Source organism: Triticum dicoccoides, chromosome 1A, assembly GCF_002162155.2.
Source record: "Triticum dicoccoides isolate Atlit2015 ecotype Zavitan chromosome 1A, WEW_v2.0, whole genome shotgun sequence".
NCBI lineage: Eukaryota > Viridiplantae > Streptophyta > Magnoliopsida > Poales > Poaceae > Triticum > Triticum dicoccoides.
The window spans coordinates 483,368,838-483,377,738 of NC_041380.1; the positions used below are offsets into that span (position 1 = coordinate 483,368,838).

Below are 8,901 nucleotides of genomic sequence, written 5' to 3' on the forward strand. Positions count from 1 at the left end.
GACGGCCCGCTCCGCTGCCGGCGAGGTAGCCATCCCCAAGGAGGAGGAGTCGGTGGCCGCGTTCCAGCAACTGCTGGGCCAGGGGTGGGGCTGGTCCTGCACTGCTCCGGAGATGGCCGCCGGCGTGGGCGTGAACTGGTGCCCCACTCCGCCGCGGTCACCGGAGCGGGAGGCGTCGCCACGGGAGGAGGTGGTGCAGGCACCTCCGGCCGTCCAGCCCGCCCCCGTCTACCACGCACCGCCGGCCCACCCGTGGACGCCGCCGGCCTACGTCGACCTCGTCAGCGACGACGACGACACCGGCGGCCAGTGAAGACGGCGACGGCCACGGCACCGACGGGCGCGGCAGGAGCGCACGAGAAGCGTTTTTTTATTTTGTTTTTATATGTTAATTATGAAACTGGGCCTTTTAAGTGGCCGTGGAAATTGGGCCATTTTGTGGCCGACCCCTATATATGTTTTATTTTTTTTAAATGCGTTTATTTACTTTTTTAGTTATTTCATTATAGTTTTTATATTTTTTATTCACGTCCACCCCGGACACGATTTGGGGTGCGGCCGCGCGGTGGGCGCACGCACGACCCATCAGACAAAGCCGGACACGGACGAACCCATCGGCGCCCAAAGGGACAAAATCCGGCCAATCCAGACGTTCGTTTGGGATCGTGCGGTCGAGTTGGCCTAGCGCATGCAGTTCCGCCTCCAACGAATCATTGCAGTGGAAGATAAAACGATAAGCTGCGAATAGGATTGCTCCCTCACCGTTCCTTAGAACCATACCAGCAGCCACAGAACCGTCGTCCTTCTGGAAGGAACCATCAAAAGAAAGGGCCACAGGCCCAGCCGCCAGGGCCGGCCATGGATATGCGGGGGATCTGTCAACTCTCGCCGCGGAGGTAACATCTATGGTAGATATCTTGCCTTTTAAAATTTTATCAGTTGAGAACCTTCCGGCTAGTTTGATTGACTTGTAGTAATTGTTCAAGAACTCAACGTTAGCAAGAACTGGCGGACTATCCTTTCCATGTAGCAAGTCATTACGCAAGTGCCAAATCCTCCACACCATCATAATTAGCATGTTTCTAACATCTCCAGAGCACTTGCTCAGTAAGGTCAAAAGCCATTCCTTTCCAGTATCAAGTAGCATATCATCAGCTGGTAGTGGCCACCGTCGACGCATATTCACCCAAAGGATTCTAGCATGCATACACGCTACCAGCGCATGGTATGTGCCTTCCTCCTCCAGACCACAAAGAGGGCACGTCGATCTAGTCGATAAGTGTCTGTACCGTTTGCACTGTTGTGTAGCCAGTGTACCGGTTACAACCCTCCAAACGGTAATCTTCATCTTTTGCGGAACATCAGACTTCCAGATAAGATTCCACAGGGAACGTTCCCCGTCCGGGTTAGTACTGGAGACGCCATTAGCAAAGGCAGCATTGTGTTCCTGGGCAGCAAGCCTGTAAGCACTTTTCACCGTAAACACTGTGCTCTTCTCTGGAAACCAAGAAAGAAAATCATCACGTTGGCGAGGGGAGGTTTTTTATGTGTATGTGTAAATTTGCTTGTTTTTGACGGTCGTCTAAAGAAAATATGTTCATGCTATTTTTCTATTTCTTTTTATGTGTGTTTATTTCTGTTTCTTTGTCTTGAGTTGGTTTTTTATGTGTATTGTGTAAATTTGCATGCGTATATGTATGTATCATATAATATGTCTGTAAATTATATTGGGGTGTGAAATTTACGCTATTATGTATATTTATTTGTTTTAATATTATTTTTTTATTTTATATCATATTAAGGGTAATACCAATGCCACTAATTCATTCTTCCTTAGATACTTCATCTTTTACGAAACTTACACTATTATATGCTTGTTCTTGCATATTATGAAAAAGTATAATTATTTACAAATTGTGTGCAATTTTGTCATTATTTCTTTTAGTTTTTCATTTTCTTTCTTCTTTAAGTGTAATACCTAGCGCCACCAATTCATTCTTTCTTAGAAAAAGATTATTTTAGTTTTTATTTCTATTTAGTGTTGATTTTGTTTTAGTTTTTATTTCTTCTTCTTAAAGGGTAATACCATTGGCACCAATTCATTCTTTCTTACAAAACTTTATGGTTTTGAATTTGTTTTAGTTTTATCTTATTTTCTTTTGTTTTACTTAACTTTCTTTCTTGTTCAAAGGTATTACCATTGCCACTAATTTATTCCTTATTCGAAAACTACATTATTTTGATTTCATTTTGGTTTTATTTCATTTCTTTCTTGTTAAGCGTAAAACCAGTGCCACTAATTCATTCATTCTTAGGGCACTTCTTTTTTGCAAAATTTCCACTATTATATGAGTATTGTCGCATATTATAGAAAATCGCAATTTCTGTATAGAATAGGTGCAAATTTTGTCATTATTTGTTTCATTTTTTTCTATAAATATTGTCATTGCTTGTTTTAGTTTTTATTTTTTTTCTAAAAGGGTAATACCATGCCACTAATTCATTCTTCCCTAGAAAACTTCATTTTTTGGTTTTGTTCTATTTTCTTAGTATTAGTATAAGGGGAATAAAAAGGTTAACAAAGAAGAAGAAAGCTGGGCCTTTTGATATAGATCAGGTGGTGGACAGTGGTGGAGACGATTTGAATGAATGTCAAAAAAATAGGCGCCTATCGAATAATAGCCCGCATAACATGATATATACTCACTTAATGTTTATGCAATGTGTGCGATTCTTACCACTGTGTAAAAATTGCACCACTATATGCTTATTTTTTCATATTATGAAACAATGCAATTTCTATGTCAATCATGTGTAATTTTCTGTCATTGTTTGCTACATACGGTTTTGCATTTCCTTTCTTCTTTTGCCCAATGCAGTACCATGCCACTAACCACGGCCAGCCGGAGCTGCTAGCTAGCTAGCTCACGCACGGACGCAACCGGAGCTAGCTAGCTCACGCATGGAAGCGGCCAACCAGAGCTAGCTAGCTCACGCATGGAGGCGGCCGAGCTAACTCATGCGCGCACGCACACTGCACACAACACACCACGTCACACTCTGCATGCAGAGGAAAAAGTGACTGATCCATCATCCAGATCACAAAGTCAGTCGACTGATCAGTAGTCTGTCCTTTTTTTTAGACAGAGTTGGTGATTTCAATTTTTAAGGCAATGGTGGGGAACATATGGTTTTTTTTTGGCGAGCCTATGTCTCGTATTCAGCCGGGAACACCTTGAAGGCTGTGCCAGTTGGGCTGGCCCAGGCGCGTGGGAAACAATAGCCTCGTTTTCCATTTCGTTTTTTATCACGTTTTTTCAAATAAATATATTATAAAAATAACTCTACATAAATAAATTGAGAAATGTTGACCAAACATTTAAAAAATGTTAAATGTGTATAGGGAAAATGTTTATCATGTATACAAAAAATATACATAAGTAATTGTGTATGAAACAGTTAGATCACGTATTTAAAAGAAGTTAACCAAACATTTGAAAAAATGTTGAACAAGTGTTTGAAAAATGTTAAGCAAGCATTTGAAATATGTTAAATATGTGTAGAAATATGTTGACCATGTATTAATAAAATGATGAAAATAACTTGACCAAGTATATAAAAATGTGAATCAAGCATTTGAAAAAATATTGAAGACGGTTTTGAAAAATGTTAATCAAACATTACAAAAATGTCAAATGTGTTTAGAAAAATGTTGACTATGTACTCAAAAATTGATGATTTTTTTATCATGTATATAAAATAATCAAGAATTTTTTTAAAATGTTGAACAAGTGTTTAAAATATATTAATGAATGATTTCTTAAATGTGTTTAGAAAACATGTTGAAGTGTGCTTAAAAAATGATAAAACAGCATTAAAAAATGTTAATAAAGCATTTTAAAAATGTGAAAATGTGCATAAAAATGTTGATCATGTATTAGAAAAATGTTAATCTTGTATCTGAAAAAAGATAATCAGGCATTTGATTTTATTTTAAAAGTGTGTAAATAAAAACTTTTGACCATGTAGTAAAAATATCATTTTGTATTTTAAAAATGTTAATCAAGCATTTGAAAAATGTATATGTAAAAAACATGCATTAAAAATGTTAAATTTGTATTGGAAAATGTCAAGCATGTATTAGAAAAATGTTGTTGACATATTAAAAAAATGGGGAATGAAAACTAAAAGAAACAAAGAAAACAAAATAAATGAAAACCAAAAAGAAACAAAATAAACCAAAGGAAATAGAAAATGAAAAATAAAACCGAAGAAACAAATGAGTAGGAGAAGTCAAAAATCGATAAAGAAAGAAAGAAGAATAAAAAATGTTGAAAAGCAAGAAAGAAAAAGGAAAATGAGTAAGAAAATAAAAACCGAGAAAACTATGAAAGAAAAAAAGAAAAACCAAAAGAAAAACAGAAAATAAAAGAACCGAGAAGAAAAAGGAAAACCAAGCAAATAATAAAAGGAAAAGGATAAAGGAAAAAATGGAGAAGACCGAATAAAAATGAAGAAAAAATAAAAAAAATGGGGAAAACCGAGAAAAAAATATCATGGAAACCTGGGCAATCTTACGTCAAGTAGAACGCGCCCTATGTCTTCATCTACATCCCAAAGCTTCCCTCGTGGCTAGCACTGTTGCAAATCTTCCAGGATGCCAAGGTTGGAATCACCCCGCGCTCCTTTTTCTACGTTGTTTTCTTTAAGCGTGCGGGAGTGGGCCGGCACGTTACTATAGACTCTTGCAGCGAGAGTTGTTTCAGTCTTGTTTGATGCGAGATATGGCACTTGCGGTTTTTTAGGTGTCGGGGAACATCTGGGCTATGCTCTTCATGTGTGACATCTTCATGTGTGACATGCTCTTCATGTCTGATATGGCTCGGAAGAGGGTATCAATGTCACACATGAAGAGCATAGCCCACATATGGAACTCAGACACCGTTTTTTTGTGTTTTTGAAAATAAATTAAGGTTTTTGCTCGACCGTTGGATAAGTTCTTGATTTGCCAGTTGGTATGGTCTATGGACTAGAGGGTATCAATGCGATCATTGATGTTTTCAAATAAGTAATGAGTAAATTAGAAAGCTTAAAACAATCCCGGGTAGAGTCTTTGTTTAGTTTGTGCTGAGAACTAATATATTGATCATCAACAACTTTTAAGAGAGAAGAGGGTGGGTGGGAACTAAGTGTTAGTTTTGTGATGAAAGGGAGATCTCGAATCACATGTTTTTGCACTGTGTTGAGGCAAGTTCTGGCTGAAATATAGCAAGGTGTGTGTTTCGCGTGGATATGAAGATAAGACTTACATATGAATTTGGTGCGTGATTTTTGGGGAACCACGAGGGATTTCTCTCTCGTCTCTTCTACACATTTATGTTTTTTCAAAGTTCATAGAAAGAGCTACAAATAGCATAAAAGGAGTCGGAAGAGAAAAAGGAAGAGGATAAAATAGTCAACGAAAAGCCTTTGGCCAATCTTCATATTTGGACATTTCCTTTTGTTGGCTCTATGAATGAGAAGAATGACTTCCTTATTGTGCAGAGGCTTGGGGAATAGACTTAAAGATATAGTCATTACTAATTATCGAAATGACCCAAGCGACAAGAATAATGAGCTTCAGACCAAAGCTGGCTTTCAGAAAACCATTTAAAGCATTTATCTAGTTCTAAACCGAGTCTCGCAAATGTGTACACTTGGGACACAAGTATTGCCAACAAGCAATGTCAAAATGGCACTGGAAGAATTGGTGGTCTCTTGTTTTAACGAAAAATCTTCCACAAAGCACACACGTGTATTCGGGCTAGTGGAAGTTCTTTCTCTACATCATCTCTCTTGTGTTTAGTTGATCATGCAACTAAAGTCAGAAGAGATTTTGTGTTTTTTGGGATAGTAAGTTTGCCAATCCACCTTAATGCAAGGATATCATCATGGGTTGCTAACATGTTATCGTACATACAGGAGGCACAATAACCGGATGATATTTGGTGCCATATCCAAATGTCAGGCTCAGTGGCAGAAACACGATCCATGATTAATTGGTCCAGAAGTGTCAATTATGTAGAAAGTGAATGGTGGAACAAATATGGGGAGTGATCAATGTGCAATACAATACAGGATACAAGTACTACCCGCAAGCAATGGCAAAAGGGCATTGGAAGAATTGGTGTCTTTTGTTTTAACAAAAGTTCTTCCACAAAGCAAACATGTCTGTTCAGGTTAGTGGAAGTTCTTTCTCTACATCATCTCTCTTGTGCTTAGTCGATCATGCAACTAAAGTTGGAAGAGATTTTGTGTTTTTTGGGATAGTAAGTTTGTCAATCCACCTTAATATGCAAGGATATCATCATGGGTTGCTAACATGTTTTTGTACATATAAGAGGCACAATAACCATATGATATTTGCTGTCATATCCAAATGTCAGGCTCAGTGGCAGAAACATGATCCATGATTAACTGGTCCAGTAGTGTCAGTTCTGTAGAAAGAGGAAGGTGGAACCTCACTACATCAGGGTCATTTACAATAGACTCTATGTACCATGCACACACGCATTCTAAGGTACCGGTGAGTAATAACAAGAAAATCTGAAAGTCGAAGATTCCACTAAAAGTTAAAATCTTCATGTGGTATCTTCATAGGGGTGTTGTTCTAACCAAAGGCAACCTTGCAAGGCGCAACTAGCAAGGGAGTAGTGTTGTCTTTGTACTCATGAAGAGACAAACGAAAACCACTTTTTTCAATGCAAGTTTGCACGTTCTATGTGGTCAGCCATCCAAATAGCATCAAATTTGTATCTGCCCACATGTGTCACCAATACTTTTGGTCATTGATTGGACGGTATTCCAAATAGATTTAAAATGCTAATATGGGTGGGAGCATATGCCTTACTATGGTCGCTTTGGCTACGTAGAAATGATTTGATTTTCAATGATAAAAATGCTTCTCCTTTGCAGGTTATTTTTCGTTGTACGCATTCGCTTCGTACGTGGTCTACGCTACAACAAGGGGAGTATCAACCGATGTTCAAGGCGGTGTGTATGCGGTTGGAGCAGGTGGCTACGGTGGTTTTTGCCCAACATGGGTGGAGGCATAATCTCCGGATTGGTCCACCATCCGTTTCGACATAGGCATAGTGTCGGTCTTTAGGACTCTACTGTCGCTGATTGTCGATTTTTTTCTTTCTTTTTGTCAGACTTTAGGTGTTTGGTTGTGTGCATCCTTGTTATGCAGAGACCGAGTGTTACTCATAATGCTTTGTATCCACTTGATGCTACATTTTGATTTAATAAAAGCACCCTTTATCGAAAAAATAATGTGCAATACAATAGATCTTGAAATAGAAAATAAAATAGGTGATGCCATGTTACATGAAGAGGGGTGCTTTTCATTTATCTCTTTAGAATAAAACAGAGCTATCATTCTTCAATTGACATGAGACAATGTTTGTGAACTTAGGCAGTATGTTAGGCAATCTCTCCACCGGAAAGACCGATCAACATTTTGACCACGTGGCAGTCTATGTTGATAATAAGATCCACAAATAAAGTTGACCCATGGGATGTCCTTTTTTAATGAACCCGAAATGTTTTATCATCAACAAGGCATCATTTTGAGTCACCAAATTGATTATGCCAAGGCCCTCCTAATCCATTTGTCTGCAAACTACTCTAATTCCCGAGCAACAAGAGGTGTTTCCCCCTTTGGATTCTTGTCTCTCTTGAAGCAATACCTACGATGCTTGTCAAATTCTCAAGGGGTCATGTACAATTACAGACAATTCATTACCAAGGTAGGTAGAGATGAAAGGACAACATTAACCATTTGTGATTTAACACCATGCCCAAGGAAATCAGAGCAAACACTCAATCTACATTGACCACTCTGGATCAAAGGCAATAAATGTTCCATTCTAGGTTTTGTCAAACAGAGGGGCATAGTTAGATAGTGTAAAAGGGAAAGATCCTTTCCGACACTACATAATAGTGGTGAATGGACAAACATCATCTTATGTGATGTTAATGGGTATAAGGATGTATCATTGGAAGTTCACTTTGAGGCCAGGTACATGGTTTAGATGGTTAGATGTAGAAGCAACTTAGTAGCAAGTGGTGTGGTTTAGTGAGATATTCGGGGCACGGGTCTGCAGCCAAAATCTAGGTCGTTAACACTGAATCAATTGGTTGATGCTAGTTTTGCGGCAAAGTAAATTTATATTTTATCAAACTCAAATTGTAGTCCTCATCTTATGTAACTTTCATCTATGAAACTTAGGTGTAGCTCAGATGAAGTGGATTGTCGGTCAAGTTTGATAAGTACAAGGTTCCATTTGCACCTATTGCTACGACCACATGCAGAGATCTTGATGTATTATGTATGCTTGTGGCTAGGATTGTTTGCCACATCTTTACCCGAGTTTAGATTCAACTTGTCATGTGTGATTCATATTTTACGGTCTATATGGAAAGCCAAAAATGTAGTCTGCTTTCGAGATATAAAACCTTTTATGATTATGCCACTGTAATATCTCAGCTTGCATACTAGTTGTCTCCCTGGGCCACATTTTATTTCGTATGTAAGGATTGAATCTATGCAATAAGATATGAAGTCACCGAGGATATTTCCTTAAAAAGAGCTTCCTAGGAAGTTGGATTATAAATGATAGCACTTACCGAATTTAAGGATCACCCCATGCAAATTACTTATGATTTTGCTAAACATTAATTAGGTAACTAAAATTTCCTTTTGGTCCAGATGATTTTATGGGTAGGAGACAACCAATCGAGAGAGTAGCACAAGCCCGAGCTTGAACCGGGAATGTGGTTGGCCTTGTCGTGTCCTAGTGAGATCATCGGGATCTCGCTGGAGACTAGGCCGACGTGGCTCACCACGGCGCCACTGGC

The 8,901-nt window shown here is 38.7% G+C and overlaps 1 long non-coding RNA gene across 2 annotated transcripts; it reads left to right on the forward strand.

Annotated features, from left to right (window-relative positions):
• The first annotated feature begins 763 nt into the window (after positions 1-763).
• Positions 764-7,311, forward strand: LOC119281098. 2 transcript variants are annotated; one of them, XR_005138267.1, is made up of 3 exons: positions 764-896; positions 5,962-6,218; positions 6,955-7,311. It is a non-coding gene; the product is annotated as an uncharacterized LOC119281098 (long non-coding RNA). The 2 variants fall into 2 exon arrangements; XR_005138266.1 differs by having other exon boundaries at positions 774-908.
• The last annotated feature ends 1,590 nt before the right edge of the window (positions 7,312-8,901 follow it).